The following is a 20,000-nucleotide window of genomic DNA, read 5'->3' as shown; positions in this document are numbered from 1 at the left end:
AGCTCTTTGCAATGGAAGACTGATTTAATTCATAATGTAAAAACACACTGGGTACATAATAGAGATAACCGAAAATTACTACTGAACAAGAATCTGTAAATGATTTCACATTTTCTATCTGAAATATTTGAGTCTTCCCATTACAAGTAACTTCTGCAGTTTTAGTATTTGGAACATAAACAAAGATTTTATTACCTAAATATAAAGCACTGTAGGGCAAAGTAAAGGTTTCCAATTTACACACTCATCAATTCATAATTCTCAAAGAAAAAACCTTGTATACATTGAAAATTATTTATGGGTTGTTTAATTTGCACAAAATTGCACATGGATTGACTCACTTATCAATACACATTGTTCTAGTTCACCTTCCTCTAGAATAATCATTAATAATTTATTCTTATCCAATGCTAGACTAACCTTGGGATGGTTCCAAATCACTGTTGCATTGTCTATTTTAACTGGGAAAGGATGAATTGTATATAGGTCAAATAAGTTCATACCCTTAAAAGGAATCAATACCAATAAATGCCCTTTTATTACTTTCACAGTTGACATATCATAAAACCAAAATATATCTTCTATCAAAGGTTTGGAATGGCCATTTACTATACACAGATCTATGATTTCTTTCAAAGCTTTTGTAGAAATGATAGCTGGGCTAAGTATTCCTTTTTGTGAATTTAATAATCCATTTACAGATTCCTTATGATCACTAATCTTAATTTCTACTTCATGAATTATCTTAAACACTTGTTCTAGGTCATCTATCTTGTTAGAAAAATTTACATTAACTTGATTAATGAATTCCACCAACCTTTTGATGTTTTCTACATTCTTATTATTATTTTCTATTAGAGTACTCATAAGATTACCCTTCTGGTTAGCCCATTTCTCGATTAGTTCCAAACAATCAGTTAAACCTTTAACATCACTTTCTGTAGCCACTCCAAATAAAGCACTAAATGCACTGCCTACAAAAGGTAATAAAGATCTCTTGTTTGTTTGAGGCCCGACAATGTCTTCAATTTTACCTTGTAAGTTTCTTAATAATTCTACAAAGGCAGAATCACTATGGGTTGGTATGCACGTCCGTATTTCTTTATCTAACTGTTTGAAATGTTCTTCCCTTTCTAATATTGAATTGACATTGATCTTTACTACAGCAAAATCCATTAACTGTTCACCTTTTCCATGTGTTTGTATCTAGGCCCCACTTTTAATGTCTATTGCGCAAGTGATACCGACCACTATGGGTAGGATCAGAAGGAAGTTTTTCCACCACATCCTGTAGAATTTAAGAGGACCATGGATTAGTTCTTACAACCCTTAAATGATTCTAATGGGCATACCTTACATCTAAACTCAGCTCATGTATCAGTTTATATTTATCATTCTTTTCCCTTTCTAACATTCGATAAGGACCTTCAAATTTGGGAGACACCTTTTCAATTGGTCCTTCCTTTACATGTACCTTTATATATACTTGTGAACCTAACTTCAGGTCAGTATTGGAACTAGTTGTGTCATAGTATTTCTTATTTACTTGTTGCCCTTTTTTTAGAGATTGTCTGGTCTGTCTTATTATTTGTAAGGTTCTATGCAGTTTCCAAGCTACATAGTCCTGGTAATGATATGTGTGCCTAGGAGGTTTTGCATCATCTAACAATGAGTTAGGCAGTCTTTTCTGATAACCATAAAGCAAAAAGTGTGTGGTTTCTCCTACCGTCTCATTCACTGTGTTATTCAAAGTAAACTGAACATCCTCTAAAGGTATATCCCAATCTTCTGTAGTTGGACTAATGATAGCTCGCAGTACATCCAGCATCTTCTTATTTGCACTTTCGACTGTCCCATTTGAACTCGGCTTATAAGGAGTTATCTCACATTTCTTGATCTAAAAAAAATCACAAAGCTTCTTCATTACTTCACTAGTAAATTCGGGTGTATTGTCCGATAAAAGTACCTCCGGACACGAATGTCTTTTGAGTATTCTGGTCTTTAAAGCTTCTGCAATCGAAACAGCAGTTCTATCTCTAACTGGAACAATTTCTATGCACCGAGTCAAATAATCAATGAAAACCAGTACATACTTATTTCCCCTCAAAGTTATTGGAAGGGGTCCCATATGATCCATCTGAACTACCTCAAAAGGGTTTAATAATTACTAGGATATCTTTCTAAAGGAGCTCTAACATTTACATGACCTTTATGCCTATTACAAGTTTGACATTCATTTACAAATTCTTTTGCTTCTTCACTGCACTTAGGCCAAAAATACTTCCTACTTATTGTTCTCAGAGTCTTTTTGATTCCTGGATGTCCTGCCAACTTGTGGGTATGTGTTATAGCTAATATTTCCTTAGTCAGTGTGTCAGGTACATATAATCTAGAACAAGCACTCCTATCCTTAGCTTTCTTATATAATATCCCATTTATTAATTCAAAATCTGACCTAGAACTTTCAACTTGTCGCAAATCTCCTATTATTTTCCTGATATTTGCTTGTTCCCCTTTTTCTATTTTTACTCTCTCCAAATCTAAGTCTACAACCTGACAGCTGAAACAAAAGGTGTTAGTCGTGATCATTCTTTCAGTATCCTCCTGTGCTCTAGGTAATCCATCTGCTAAAGTACTAAACTTACCTGGAATGTATCTAAATTCTGGAGCAAACTCTAGTACACTAATAAACCATCGATTAAACGTTAAGTTATTAGTGAAAGCTCTCTTTTTAAATAAATCACAGATGGGTTTATGATCAGTAAGTACTTTTACTTTTTGTCCTAACAAAATGTGCCGAAACTTTCTCAGTGCCCAATAAATGGCTAAGCATTCCTTTTCTGTGGTATTGTAATTTCCTTCGGCCGCATTTAAGACTCTACTGGCATAATATACTACCCTCATTCTGGTTTTTGCTTTCTGTAACAAAACTGCTCTTATTCCTGTATTGGAAGCATCACATGCTAAGTAAAACTGCTTGCTAAAGTCTGGATACACTAAGATAGGATCTCGGACTAATTTCTCCTTCAACTCCTGAAAAGCCTCCTCTTGTTTTGCTTTCCATTCAAACACTACATCCTTCTTGATTAATTCTGTCAATGGTTTAGCTATTGTTGTAAAGTTTTTGACAAATGGTCTATAGTATCCTATCATTCCTAAAAATCTTCTTACACCTTTCAGATTTTGTGGAGCATGATATTCCACTATAGCCTTTACTTTCCCTTCTTGCATGCGCAATCCATCAACACTGATCAAATGTCCTAAATATTCTAAAGAAATCCTCAAGAATTGACATTTCTTAATCTTTATCTTTAATCCTGCCTGTCTTAATCGTTCTAAAACGATTTATATTGTTCTGAAATGGCTCTCCATATCTTTGCTAAATATAATGACATCATCTAAATAGACTGACACATTCTCTATGTCTCCTAAGATCTGTAACATCAATCTTAAAAAAGTCAATGGAGCTGATGTTAATCCAAATGGCATTACCTGAAATTTTAAGTGTTTTTTATGGGTGCTGAAGGCCGTTAAGGGCTTAGATTCTTCGTCTAAACGTACTTGCCAATATCCACTTAGTAGATCTAAGGATGAGAAGATCCTTGCTCCTCCTAATTGAGCCAAAACATCATTTATTACAGGCATGGACATTCTATCAGGAACTGTGTTCGCATTAAACTTGCGATAATCAATCACTAATCTGTAACAACACGGGAGAATTATAAGGCAATTTAGAGGGTATGACCACTCCTTCTTCCTTCATTTCTTCTATCATTTTATCTTCTATTGGATATTTGCTGATAGGTAATCTATAATTAGGTATGAAAAAGGGTTTGGCTTCATTATCTACGATTATCTTACATCTTAACACTCAGTCTTACCTAACCTATCACCGGTTATTGCTATGCCCTGCCTATATTTATTTACGGTTTCTATTAATCTTTTTCGGTACTCAGGAAAATCTGTGTTATCTATCTCCCTATCTATTCCTGAATCAATGTTTTTTATGGTAAAGAATGCTTCCTCCTCTAACGGAATCATCTTATGGGTAACTTCTATTCCTGTACAAAATTTGGTACCCGCTAACAAATGGAGTCTTTTATCAGAATAATTCATGACATAAGTAGTACAGGCTAATCCCTCCATCTGAACTAATGAATTATCCATTCTGACATATTCTGGCCATCTTTCTGGGGTCAAAAATACATCATTATTTGTGTGTAGATGGGTTGTTAAATATACTCTAGTAAGAGTATTGGGCAGTAGTACTACATCTCTAGCTTACCTAAAAGTTATTTTGTTATCATCTTCTGTGCTGATCAGACTTATTTCCCCAGTTTGTACTTGAGTACAAAAGCATGAATCTTCATCTCCTTCGTCATGAGATTCCGTTTCTCTTAAGTGTTTTAACTCTTGTGAGTTCCATTTTCCTAGCAGCAAAACTTCTTGGAATTCCTTTTTATCTGTTCTCACAGATTCTTTGTCGACATTTCCTTCCTTAGTATTTATGCTGTCTTCACAAGAATTAATTTCTCCCTTTTTATGTGCAATTGCTAAATTTTCTTCTGTCTCCTTGTTTTTTGGTTTTACTTTGATTCCCCTTTCTCTTTCTGAACAAGAGTGTGTTTCAACTATCGAAGCGGTCCCCTGCAAATTGGCCAAATTTGTAGTGGACTTGTCATAGACAAGTTAGAAACAGACTGCCTGATCATTTCCCTTTAGATTTATTCTTCTGTCCTGACAATCAAAAACTATGCCAAAATCTTTCATAGTTTCAAAAGAAAAATCAAAGCTCGAGCGGGAAATGCTACTTCTTGAAAGAGAAAAAATGGCACTTGACAATTCTTCTCATACAATTCAATGTTTAAATCTATGGTTCCTACATTGTTAACCTGTTTGCCAGTTATTCCCTTAACTAACGTATTCTCACTCCTAATCCAGGAAATAGGTATATCTAAATAATCAGTCAAGTTATGGAGCCCTATGATATTTACAGTACTACCTGAATCTAACAAACTAAGACATTCTTTACCTTCTATCTTGATATTTATTTTGGGTAATAATTGCTGTCGGAAGGATAAAAATGTTGCTGGCAACGTGGATCCACCTCCGCTACCTGCAACATTCTTCCATTCTCTGCTTTTCCTATTTACTGGACTCCTTTCCTGCTCTTCTAGTCACTTTCCGTTACCTTGTTTTTCTTCTGTGTAATTTGTAGGGTTGAGTTATCATTTGCTTGTGCCTGAGGAGTACTTTCTGAGGATTTATTAGTCTTCTTACCTTAGTACCAACATTCTTGGTCTGTGTGACCTTCTCTTTGACAATACTGGCAATACCTATTCTTTGGTCTAGCTCCCTTATGATGATAATTTCCTCTAGATTTATAAGTATCATTATAATTTCCCTTGCTTTGTTCATTTGACTTATAAGGGGGCTGGTTAAATTGATAATTTCTATGGTAATTCTTATTCTTACTGGACTCGTTATTCTCATCTTCCCTGTAATTCTGATACCTCTTTTGTTTGGTAATTGCCGAAAAAGTGACCTCGTCAATTTGGGTCTCCTTTTCCTGTAATTCTTCCTGAATTTTGCTCAAAGTTTTTGTGAGTTTCTGGGTAGGCTCTAACGCTAGGTCTTTAAAAGCCTTCCTTTCTTTTTCACCAAAGGCTGCATAGAATGTACCGTAGGCCATATAAGTCAGAATTTCATCTAAATCTACCAGTTTGTTATTATCCTCACTAAACTTAGTTCTGTCTCCTACAGTGATTGTGGATATTGACATAATATCTTCCCTAACTACTCCTATATGATTCAGAACCTGGGTATACAAACTAGGCATGGAATCACCTTCAAATTTAGCTGAGCTAAACCTATACAAGTTCAACAACTGATCGGTCTACTTGGCCGATCGCCACAATAATCTGTATTCCTCCTTGAAATCGTTAAAAGTTGTAATTTTTTCAAAAGCCTTACCGTTTAATGTAGTGTGAGCATCCCCCACGTCTAAGTTGACTAACAACATGGCCTGTTTAATTTTTCCTACTTCATCAGTTATTTTGAAACTAGCTATCCTATTTTCTGTATCCTCTAACCACTTATCTGCATTGTATTTCTCTAATCTTTGTTTTTCGAGATTATCCATACCTACATTTCCACAAAACCGTGTGGTTTGTGTGATCAACCCAGCGGAATTCATATCAGCGATATTTGCTCCTAAAGGACTTGAACTTCGGCTACTCACATTAGTAATTCTAGTAAAATTTGGACGTCTTCTTACACTAGCACTTCGCGACCATCTGTCTGCAGTTAATCTCAAGTCGTACGGGTATTGCGTGAGTCTGTGGAAAATATTATCAAGACTCATAGCCCACTTTGGAAAAGGAAAATTAAAACACACCAAAATTTTCTTATAAGAGACAAATGTCTTAACTTCTTATTCTGTAGAGACATTATTAATTATACAATAAAACAAGAGAGCGAACGAAAGCATGCAAAATACTCACATATCATTGGGTTCAGAATCTCCTTTTGTTTTCCCTCTACTTTCTTGAGATTATGTTTTGAAATTCTTCAACACGTATAATGTAACACATATAATGTAACACGTATCTGAAATAAGGGCAGTATTAATTTAAACACTTAATATAACGCGGCAAAGTAGCCCTTAACGCTGCCACCAATTTGTGATGATTCTTTTAGTTTTTCTTGTAATAAATCTTCACATTAAATCTTCTTATTAATTATCTAGTACTTTTTACCTTTACTTACTAATTCTTAAATGTCTTTAAGTCCATCTTATATTCAGTACTTAATGAGCTTCTCAGGAACTACTTTAAGAAAAGTTACATGTGTGTGGGATACTCGATGCCGCTTTGCTTCCTTTACTTTGACTTAAAAAAAGTTGAACAGTCACGTACAATGCAATCACATTAAAATGAGTTTTACATAAATCTGTAGCCTTGAATTCAGAAGTCTTGAAACTGGCTGAAGAATTAGATGTTTCCTTGCTTTTATTAGGCCTATACGTCAATCGTAGGCCATCTGCCGTCGCTGTGGTAGGAGCCTCTGTCAGGTGTTGGGAAGGCTAGCGCGATGTTCTAATCGCTGTGGTCACTCTGGGACGTCACGCTAAGCACACGCAGTGTTTCATGTGCGGGCGTAATAGTTCTGGTCGTCGTCCTTCGTTTCAAGGAATAAAATGGTTCCCCGAATTCCTAGGCTGCTAAGCGGTCCTGAATATACGCCGTCTTCCAGGTAATGTATGTGCAGCTACAATTCAGTGTTCGCCTCAAGTCCGGCAAGTTAAGGCAGGTCCTTAGACCTAGTATATTGAGTGACTTCCGGGGAAGAAGAGGCCGGCTCATCTCTCAATGTCGCTTATACATCGTCGTCCTGGGCATGTGAAGCTGTCCTCAATCACGTGACAATTCCTTGGTTTTCGCGCCTCCTTTCCCCTAGGTCCCCATGAGTCATTTTGAGAAGGGAAATGAAAAATATTACAAGACTCAGCGCCTTTCTGGCAAAACAACCTGCCTAACTTCTCGTACACTCTTGTCTCTCTCTACAATTCTTTCTATATCTTTATAATTACTGCTAACTGCATTTGTCTCTCTATTTTTTATTAACTAATAAAACTCATGAATAAATTCATCCATTATATATATAAACCTTTTACATATGAAATTTATACAAATAAATCATTTGTCTGACATACCCAGCCCGTAAAATGTGTTCCTCTTGTGTATGTTCAAGATTTATATATAAATTACGTAAGACCTTCATCGTTAATTTCATTGTATTCTTTATTCAAGTAAGTTTAATGTAAATTTACGTTATGTTTTAAAATTAACTTTATTTCACGTCATATTTGTTACGAAGTCTTACGTAATATATTTGAAAGTGTTGTGGGATTTGTGCGGGATAGGAACAAAGGCTTAAGTAATGTTCTTTTATATTTTATGAGGTATTGGGTCATGTTTGAGAGTGAATACTCTGTAACATGTGCTTAAGAAATGTCGCGAAGGTCCTATTGATAGGATGTTATCTTTTTTTTATCTTGGGGACAAAGGATGGGTGCAGCTACCTGACTGAGAGAGTGATATTTGGCAACTCTGGCACGCCTTTTGCTTGGCTCACCACGCTTCCTATTTCGTTGGGAAGTTTCTGGAAGCAGTTAGGTTTTATATAAAAGGCAAACACCAAGGTTTCAAAGATAGAGATAGAGAACTGCAGCCTAAAAACAGCCCTCTTCCCCTCTCCCGCACGCAGCTCTGTGTATTGTTTTAAGAGTGTAGTGTGAAAAAAAAATCAAAGGTTTGACGTGATGAATATTTGTAATCATAATGAGTAATTATAAAAATTCTCTAAGAGTTTTTGCAAACGGTCCTGTGGGAAGATTAGATATTTGTTTTGTGATCTGGTTATCTTTTTTTTATTAAGTGTCAAGCTTGAATATTGCACTATCTAGAATTAATTTCAAGCTTTTGTATAAGTTACATTGCATATTTCTTTTCTTAGTTTAAGGTCTATTTAGATATAATAGTTCAAGTCAGGTTAATATACAATTTTCACATCGTAATATTTTTGTCCTAATCTAAGTTTTGGTCAGACTTAATTTTTTCCAGTGATTTATTTTGTTATTATGATTATTCTTTCCAAAGTGTTTTAGTTTATATAGAATATATCTATTTTTATAAAGAGTGTATTATTCCAATCTCCATCGTTTAGAATCAGATTCGCTTGTATCCTGCTAAGAACCAAGGTAAATTTTAGATAATACTTAAGAGTAATTTCCCAGTTTAGTTTGAAGTGTACTCAAGATACCTTTAGATATTCAGTGCTTTATATATTGCTGTCTGGGAGTTATTTAATTGTCTCAAAATTCGTGCATTATTATTCTAAAGTGTAACAGTTGAAGGTAATATCAAATAAGTGACTTTGGAATTCAAGAGGTAGTATATATAATATATGTTTAGTGCCCAGACCAGGGAGCCATAATCGTTTAATAATATATATATATATATATATATATATATATATATATATATATATATATATATGCATATTCATATATATATATAATAAAAATATATTATATACGTATATATGTTTAATATGTAGTAGGTCGGCCTGGGCACCAGCTACCCGTTGAGATACTACCGCTAGAAAATTATGGGGTCTTTTGATTGGCCAGACAGTAGTATATTGGATCCTTCTCTCTGGTTACGGTTCATTTTCCTTTTGCCTACACACACACATACATCGAATAGTCTGGCCTATTCTTTGCATATTTTCCTCTGCCTCATATACCTGACAACACTGAGATTACCAAACAATTCTTCTTACTGTACTGTAATTGTTCAGTGGCCACTTTCCTCTTTGTAACGGTAGAAGAGACTCTTTAGCTATGGTAAGCAGCTCTTCTAGGAGAAGGACACTCCAAAATCAAACCATTGTTCTCTGATCTTGGGTAGTGCCATAACCTCTGTACCATGGTCTTCCAATGTCTTGGGTTAGAGTTCTCTTGCTTGAGGGTGCACTCGGGCACACTATTCTATCTTAATTCTCTCCCTCTTGTTTTGTTAAAGTTTTTATAGTTTATATAGGAGATATTTATTTCAATGTTGTTGCTCTTCTTAGAATATTTAATTTTTCTTCGTTTCCTTTCCTCACTGAGCTATTTTCCCTGTTGGAGCCCCTGGGCTTATAGTATTCTGCTTTTCCAACTAAGGTTGTAGCTTTGCAAGTAATAATAGTAATAATAATAATATTATATAAATGTGTGTATATGCAATGAAATATAATTAAAATGAGACGAATTACCGAAGTATATTTCTTATTTTTTCTCAAAATGAAAAGTTTCAACCTCCTTTTTTGTAAGTTTGAAGAAGAAACATACATACATTCATGCATATATACATACATACATGCACGCATACATACTTACATACATACATATAAGTATGATTTTAATTTTACCTATTGGATCGAGTGACAGCGGACGTTGTTTACCATCTGGTATTCAGGCTTTTCTCATGGACGTCCAGGTTCGTTTTTGTCGACTAATATTGAACTGGTCTGATTGTAAGACCAGCTTTTCGCTGATTGAAAGACCAGCACTAATCCTAATCTTTTGATTACAATTAATCTCACAGAGTAAAAAAGAACAGACATCAGATCACACTCAATGTTGCCATATTTCAATAACAGTAACACCAATTTCTAGATCAAAATCAACTCGGTTTCGGCCACCTTTGACCTGTGTAATTTCATGGATGTGGAATGTGTAATGGTGCAGAAATTTCCGTAAGAATTATTCAATATGAATATTTTATATATCACAAATTTCTTTCATTCGTTATATTTGAGATTTTCTTTTCTTTTTTTTTTTTACTTTTTCAAACATTGTACTATGACAGGTGATCCACCAAAACGCTGACAATATGGAAATAAGAAAAACTAAAACTAAATGAGAAAATGTAAGTCGTAGGCGAAAAATGTCATTGACTGGGGTTGAGTATGAAGTTATTTGATTTATTGTATAAACTTCGTGATAACAGTTTCTATATAGAGGCATCAAATAGAAGAAAATGGATTATACCTTTTTGTTAAATACATGAAGTCTAGGCATTGACAAGATATAATTTGTAATATTAAAGGTTTATAACCCGATAAGTGGATATTATTGTTTATGAAAGGAGGAGGTTAACCAGACCAATGAGTCAAAGTCAACTCTTACGAAGCTGGCCCGAATATGAAAATAAAATGATTCATTTTTTGCTATATTAATGCTAAATGAAGTGATGAAATAAAATATTTATTAAATAAACTGGATAAAAATATATTACATTTAATTTATAGAAAGTAAATAAATTGTGAGGTAAAATTCTCTTATAAATAGAAATTTAAAGCTTTCCTATAAAACGTGTTTCTTAAAAAAAGTTAAAATTTCCAGTCTGATAAAAGGTCAATAAAACATTTCTCACTAAAATAAAAGTGTCTTTCTTTTAAGATATTCACAATAGGTACATATATGTTTTATGGTTGAAATACAGTCACACTCATGTGCACATCAAATACTCATGTGTAGATTTAGTGAGCTCTGTCTACGATTTGCTTTGAAATTACTTCTTTCTTCCTTCCTCTTTGCAATGACAATCCCCGAAAAGAAACAGCTGGTTAAGTTGGGGATTTTAGACATTGCAAATATTATCTAATATTGTTGATCGTTTTTTTTTTTTTTCTTTTTAATTTGGTTACTTGTTCCTTCCATTATGAAATCTTAGCTCTGATTTTTTTTCTTGATTTTCCCCTAGATCTTGTGCCCTTTGAATATTTGTAGAGATAAGTCTATCATAAGATCTCACATTCTTCAAACCATATCTTCTGCACGATCTTTCTTTTGTTAAAAGATTAGCTGTACGACCTAACATCTGATAAAAGATGCGTTATGGGATAGAATCCCATAACAAGCATGTTACATCAACTTTCATCTATTAGAATCGAAGACAATTTCTACCTTCCATTCTCTGAACGGATTAACTTTCGTTCTACCCTCCATTCGATCAAAGTGACTTTAGCTTTATAATATTTTCTAGGTAATCTAATTCTACTTTCCAACATATACCAACCATGCAAATCTCCCCGTCGTATGTCACCCACCCCCTCCGCCTCTTTTACCTAGTCTATCCCGATCATTGCTTGATAAGGACATTGACCCATCTGCTACATTTGCTTCATAACATAAAACAATGAGAGCAGTAAAGCATAACAAGAAAAACAAAGCTCAAATACAAAGGACGATAACAGGCTTTACTTTGCCAATATGAAATTAATGACCCCAGAGAATGGGATTGTCAATTATTGTTCTATTTATAACATAATAAACAAAATATCCCGATATATTAATTTTCATATGGATGTATCAAAGCTCGCCTTTGAAAGAATTCTATTCTGATTACAGCTTAAGCCTCCGGAATATTTCTAAAGCATTGTTCTCGATTATGAACATACTTTGTTCGTGATTATGATAGTATGGTATGAAGAAAAGGCACATCTGTCGGTCTGTAAGGTAACCCGAAATGTTTACAGACGGTGATGAAAAAGATTTTTTGTGGAGGAGACAGTTATTATTTTCTCATTGGAATCCGTGACTCTAGTCACAAAGGGGTTATTAGAGAAAGAAGGATATAGGGAACAAAAATATGATGAGCAAAGATTGTGTAAATAAGGAGTAATAGACATACTTTCCTAAAAGTCTAAGGAAGAAATAAAAGGTTGTATGATTTATAGAATAACCAAAAACGGATAACAATAATAAAAAATAAAATGATAAGAATAATAATAGTAATATTATTATTATTATTATTATTATTATTATTATTATTATCATTTTATTATCATACTGAAAACAATAAATATATAAACCCTTAAAAGATAATTCAAGCACACAAATCGCACAATCTTTTGTGCTCAGAAACTTTGGTTTCTAATATGAGGCACTCATCTGAGCTCCTTATACCTGATTTTAAGAAGCTAATTATATTGAAACGCGATGCCATCCCTGGGGCCAGGGGAATGGCGGTGTATATTAGGACTGAGTACCCGACTTATCATAAGTCCTGCTTTGAATGTGGATGCCATGAGATTCTGGTAATAAAAGTTTGTGGCAGGCATAACAACTCCTATTTATGTTCGATCTACCAGAATCCTGACATGGATGATTCTGTTTTCGATTGTTTTCTTACCATTATGGCTAAGATACAAGAAGATGATAGAAAGGCCTCTTTTGTCTTTGTTGGTGATTTAAATGCTCACCATGGGGAGTGGTTAAATTCTGTTTCTCCCACAGATCGCCATGGCTTAAGAGCTTTAGACTTTGCCTCTGAATCAGGCTGTGAGCAAACCATAAGTGAGGCTACTCACAGGTCTGGTAACTGCTTAGACTTCGTATACACTGACTTCCATGGCATTATAACAAGTAAGATTGGTTCTCCAGTCGGGACATCTGATTATGCCTTGATTTCATTGGTAGTGAAGACTGAGCAGCCTGTCCCTGATGTATCTTATTCATGTAAGATTTATATGAAATCTCAAACAGACTGGAATGGGATTTTGCATGATCTTTTGGCCTTGAATTGGTCGCAATTTTATAGTAGTGTTGATCCTGTAGTCCCTTTGAATGAGAATCTAGTCAGCATAATTAATAGGCGTATCCCTTTTCGTGTACTAAAGTACCGAGTGAAGGACAAACCATTGTTCAATGATGATTGTAGACTTGCTTATTTGGAGAAGCAGGAGGCTTATCATCTTTAGAAGGGTAATAGATCAGATTTGACCTGGAATAACTATACTCAGCTTAGAGCTTTTGCTCAAAGAGTTTATGCTTCAACTGAGAAAGAATATAATCTAATCATAAAAGAAACCCTCTCTGATACAACCAAGGATCATAAGTGGTGGATTACCCTTAAATCTGCACTCTTTGGTGTACATGCAACAATTCCTCCTTAAATTAAACCAGATGGCTCTGTCATTCACTGTCCAAAGGAAATGGCAACACTTTTGGCAGATGTGTTTGACAGCAAGCAAAGGAATGAGAATCTCGAACTCCCTCATTCCTGTTTTCCTGAGGCTAAACTAACTAGTTTAGCTTTTCGATATCCTGAAATTAAAGCTCTCTTGATGGACCTTGATGCTTATGGAAGTGTAGACCCAAATGGTATTTTCCGTTTGTTTCTTATAAAGACAGTAGATTTCTTAGCTCTAAAGTTATCTGTTATTTGCACAAGTTAGCAAGAAGAGGAGCTTCTAACACTTGTTGTAAAATTGTTAATGTTACTTCACTATGTAAATGCGTTTGTGGTAGCTCATGTCCAACTGATTACCGCCCAATTTTCATAACTCCCATATCATCTAAAGTTTTTGAACGTCTTTTGGCAAAACGTCTTAATAGATTTGATGAAGGTAATCATCTGTTCCCTAGTTTGCAATTTGGTTTTCGTAAAGGCCTTGGAGCATGTGATGCCCTTCTTACAATCTCCAATAGTGTACAGAAATCCCTTGATTGTGGTCAGGAAGTTCGTATGATTGGCCTTGATTCAAGTGCTGTCTTTGACCGTGTTATTCATGAGGCCCTTGTTTTAAAACTTAACAGTTTGGAGTGGGTAGGTTGTTGCTTAGCATCATTATTGAATTCTTAAGAAATAGATCACAAAGACTTGTTGATGGGTACCATAATGAGTATAGGAATGTGATATCTGGTGTTCCTCAGGGTAGTGTTCTTGGCCCATTACTTTTCATTCTATATACGCATGGCATGTGGTTTGGTCTAGGAAACAAGCTTTTTGCATAAGCAGATGATGCTACTCAGTTTGCAACAATTCCATCTCCTGAATGTAGATCTGGGGTTGCTGAATCCCTTAATAGAGATTTAGGTAAAATTAGCGCATGGTGCAAATTATGGGGTATGAAGTTTAATCCTAACAAAACTCAAAGTATGATTGTAAGTAGGTCAAGGGCGGTGGCTCCTCAACATCCGGATCTCAGCATTGATATTGTTTCTCTAACTTTGTAAGACTTTTAGAATTTTAGCTGTTATTCTCGACAGCAAATTTACTTTTGAGATACACATTAGGTCTGTGTCTTCTTCAAATGCACAAAAAATTGGCTTATTGAGAAAGTCTTTCAAGATTTTCGGTGATCAATCTATTCTGAAGAAGTGTTTTAATTCTTTCATTTTACCTTGTTTCGAGTATTGTTCTCCTGTCTGGTCTTCAGCTGCTGATTCTCATTTTAATTTGTTGGACAGGAACTTACGGTTTATTACATTTCTTATTCCTTATCCAGATATTAACCTTTAGCACCGTCGTTCAATTAGTTCATTAGGCATGTTGCATAAGATTTTTTATAATTCTGACCATGCTTTACATTCAGATCTTCTTGGACAGTTCCCTCCTGTTCGTAATACTAGGTATGCAGTTAATTCTAATAGTCAGGCCTTCTCCATCATGAGGCTCAATACTACCCAGTATTCTAGAAGTTCTCTTCCAGCTGTGACCAAGTTGTGGAATGATCTTCCTAATAGGGTAGTTGAATCAATAGAATTTCAAATGTTCAAAATCAGAGCAAATGTTGTTATGTTGAACAGGCTTGCATAAGTCCTTTTATAGTTTATAAATTAAATATGTTGTAATGTTGTTAATGTTTTGAAGTATTTTATTTTAATTTTCATTATATGCTATATCGTTTATTTATTTCCTTATTTCCTTTCCTCACAGGGCTATTTTTCCCAGTTGGAGCCCTTGGGCTTATATCATCTTGCTTTTCCAACTAGAGTTGTAGCTTAGCTAGCAATAATAATAATAATAATAATAATAATGATAATAAAAATGATAATAATAATAATAATCCTAGAAGGTTTCAACAAACAAAACAACAGCATAACACTAACTCATAGTCATCATTTCCAGACACTCACGTAATAGAGTCAATCCAACCTAAGCACGGTATCTTACACTAAAACGCCGAACAAAATGTCCACGGCTTTCTTTAATCTTCTATAATGAAATGAGACAAATATTTTACTTGGGAGTTCAGCGTTCACAATAATGAAACCACCTTTGACGACGGACTTTTCCGGCAGGGCCAAGCAACCGGAGCTCATCACTTATTCTGTTTTTCGGGAGGCAAAATAAAAGGAAGCCAAAGGCTGGCCGAAAACATGGCTGCTACCACCACTTTCAAGAAGTTGGTCAGTTTTCATGAAATAGACGAGACATTGCTCGGTTTGTTTGGCGGGGTCATTTTGTTTGGGCCTGAAACGTTTTCCAGTCTTTGGTACTTAGCGAAATGGTTCCGGAAGTGGACTGGACGAGGAGGTTTGACTTAAAAAGAAATATTCAGCTCATCGTTTCTAAATAATTTTATTTAATAGGTTTTCTGTCATGAAATTGGGAAATCAAAAATTATATATTAAATGGGTCGATATAGTTTGGATTTGCTTAGTTTGACAGTTATAACAACGAATAAGAATTATACTACATGCTGTGCATACAATAGTGTATTTACATACGTGAAAATTAACTTGAAATCCTACATATATTGAAAAAAAAAATCAAACCAATTTTGGTTTTGGTTGTTGATTTATTACCTTTTCAAAAAAATTTCGTAAGAGAGAGAGAGAGAGAGAGAGAGAGAGAGAGAGAGAGAGAGAGAGAGAGAGAGAGATTCACGCAAAATATGGTGGAACTCTAGGCCACATAATTTTTGTCGTAATTTATACAATGTAATCCTTTTTTTCTGTCCACGTTTATTACGCAAAATTCTATTACACTCCCCCCAAAAAACAATTTTAATGTTGCATTTCAGTGCATTTATCGAAACTGCGGCAGCTTTCATATATGTTGACTCATGACTTCTAGTTCCAAAAACACGCACCCCAAGATGTATTGATATATGGTTGGTAAACTGCATTTTCAGGCATTCTTTTTAATAACTTTCATATCGCTACTTATAATTCCACATATCTTAAAATTTTGCTTGCCTAATATTAATGAGCTAACGTTTTAAGAGCCACGCACACTGCAGACGACAAGGAAATGTACCATAATAGCCTTTGAATACAATGGAAGCTTTAGATTTTATTTCCTTAGTTATCGAATTGCGTGAATGTAAAGTTAGGGTAAATGGAAAAAAAAAAAAAAAGAATTACACACTTTTGAAAAGTCGGTTCATTAGGATGTGCAAATCTTGGAACACACTATATTGCTTTTTGATTAATTTGAGTAATTAACCATAGCATAACTAGCCCTCTTTTTAGGAGTTCTAAACTTCAATTAATTAACTATATAATTTTTATTACCATGTTTGGGTGATTTTAGATAAAGTAGTGTACCATAACATTATTATTATTTTAAAAATTATTATCATATGATATATTTTTTATTTTCCTTGGCTTTTCGCTAAAACAGTAAACTATATTATTATGATTATTGTAAAAAAATACTGAAATTTCTATTGTTGTCATTCTAGTTGGTCGTATGAAAGTCCTTTGTCCAAACCTATCTGCCATGTCCCCCAACAGTCTGGAAGTGGGAACGAGAAAAAGAGCAAAAGTGAAATCCAGGCTATGTCAACCACAGCCGACGTTTATCTCTGCGGGTAAATATTTCCACGAATTCTTGTCCCTAAAGCTTCGCCGTCTTGCAGAACAGATTAGGTTCGGAAACTCCATGGGACTGTCAGTTCTCTCTTGGCTCCACTGCTGATACCGGTGGTCAGAAGGCTTGCAGGCTTTTATGCCCTTTTGAGTACGTGTGTGTGAGTGTCAACTCTTACTTGATGAGAGAGAGAGAGAGAGAGAGAGAGAGAGAGAGAGAGAGAGAGAGAGAGAGAGAGAGAGAGAGAGAGAGAGATAATCGAAAAAAAAACGTTGAAATTATTAGGTAATATTAAAAAAGTTCCCGAGATAGAATTTTCAGTTTCTCCAGTTAATTTACTTACCTTTTCTATGAGAATACACACACACACACACACACACACACACACACACATATATATATATATATATATATATATATATATATATATATATATATATATATATATATATATATATATATATATATATGTCGAAAAGGTGCCAAAATATGTAAGACGTGTATAAAAATTGGGTGTATTTTTGTAGATATTACTAAGAACTTCGTAATATCTAAAAAAATACACCTAGTTTTTGTACACGTCGTACATCATTGTGGCACCTTTTCAACATAATAAGGAAGTACGACACTGTACTTGTTTGCACTATATATATATATATATATATATATATATATATATATATATATATATATGACCATCAACCGTTACTATTCAACTGCAGGACAAAGCCCTCAGTCATGTCCTTCCCCTCAAATTGTATATATATATACATATATATATATATATATATATATATATATATATATATATATATATATATATATATATATATATATATATATGTATATATATATATATATGTATATATATACATATATATATACTGTATATATATATATATATATATATATATATATATATATATATATATATATATATATATATATATATATATATGGTTGTTCTATGCCAGTCCACACCCACAAACTTTCTTATATATCAATTCATCGACTTCTCTTCCTTCAACTGCTTCGTTTGTAATCTCTAGGGATCCATTCTTTTTTTCTTAATATCCATCTATTATCTGTCCTTAATATACAGTATAGGCTGCATATGGCCATTACCTTTTCCTCTATATTAGAATATCTTCTATTTTGGTTTGCTCTAGTATCCAGGTTGGTCTTTTTATGTCTCTTATTGTAATTTCCATCATGATTCTTTCCATATCTCTTTGAGTTTTAACTTTAAGGTTCTAATAAGTCTCTAAGTTTCTGATGCATAAGTTAATACTGGTACTGTTGGACCATTTGATTAGATATATTTTTCAGAGAAAGTGACATTTTACTTTTCATAACCATATTATGTTAACCAAAAGCTCTCTATTTAGTGCCTATCCATCCATTTATTTCGGTTTCGTGAAACATTTACTGTCCTAAGTGCGTATATTCATTAACATTCTCTAGAGGTTCTTCCATAACCTTTATTTGTTGGATCTGCATTTTCCTTGAACATTATCTTAGCCTTACATATATTCATTTTAAGTTCTTCATTTTATCTTTATTTATTCAAATTTTCTATCCTTTCTTTGCAGTTCGTCCCATGATTCATTAAACAAAACTGTCTCCTGAAAACTTCAAGTTCTATAGGTCTTCCCGCTACCATTAGTTCCTACATTTTTCAAATCTAAATTTTTAAAAACTCCTACAGGGCAGAGATGATATTTTCCTGTCTAACTCCTTTCCCACTTTGATTTTCTCGCTATCTTTATGAAGTTTTAAGATCCCTGTACCGTACTTCATGTATTCCTCGTCTTTGAAGGACTTCAATTACTGCTGAAATTTAGGTAGGACCAAAAGATTTCTCGAAGTCTATAAATACCATATATTGTCGTTTGTCATACTTTGTTGATTTTCCCAAATGCTGGATAATTACATAGATATGGTCAGTTCTTCAATATTCACTTCTAAAGGCTGCCTGCTCTCTTAGTTGATTAATGGCTAGCTGTCTTTTTATTCGGCCTAATGTGATATTTGTAAGTTATTTCTTATATCACTATTGTATAGTACTGAATAGAGATGATTTACAATTCTTATCACTCCATCTCCTTTCTTTACTGTTTCGTAAATTTTTATTTTCTTGTATTTGCAATTGTCTTGACAATTGAGTTTATTTATTGTATAGGATAATTTTGCTAATACTCTTTCATCTCTCTCGGAGTTTTATCTCCTTCCCAATCATTTTCTTACTAAGTTTTTGGTCTTTTCTGATGATTTTTTTTTATCTTGTTTTTGAACTTTTCCACCTCTCTTTTGCAGATTCCAATATAATTATTTTGTTTAATTACTGTTTGTTTCCTCTTCACGTGCTTCTATTTCATCATGTAGCTGGGAGTATCTATTTTGTATTGCAAAACTCAACTCATCTATTTTTGTCCTACTACAGGAGTGTTTATTTTTTCTCTTAAAACTAGTTTTTATCTTTCGTTCTATTGATCTAAAAAAATGGTCGCTTGACTTTAACTTGTTAAACACTTACATCATCAACTAAATCAACCTTTTCACTGAGAATAAAAAATTTTATATTCCTTTCTCCATTTGGGCTTCACTATATCCATTCTTTATGTTCATTGTTAAAAAAAAAAAAGATGTCCGTGCTTTTAAGATTTTATTTTGTTTTTTTCATTCAGCAAATTCTACAAGCATGTTTGTCATTCCTTGTACCTACTCTAAATTGACCTATTCTTCTGTCTTCTTTTGACCTACTTCAGCGTTAAAGTCGCCCAAAGCCAAAGTAAATTTAGTCTAATGTTTTTCATAGATATCTTGGATCTTCATAAAAAGTTT

The sequence above is a fragment of the Palaemon carinicauda genome, chromosome 9 (assembly GCF_036898095.1).
Source record: "Palaemon carinicauda isolate YSFRI2023 chromosome 9, ASM3689809v2, whole genome shotgun sequence".
Classification (NCBI taxonomy): domain Eukaryota; kingdom Metazoa; phylum Arthropoda; class Malacostraca; order Decapoda; family Palaemonidae; genus Palaemon; species Palaemon carinicauda.
Note: the sequence above shows the minus strand (reverse complement) of the source record.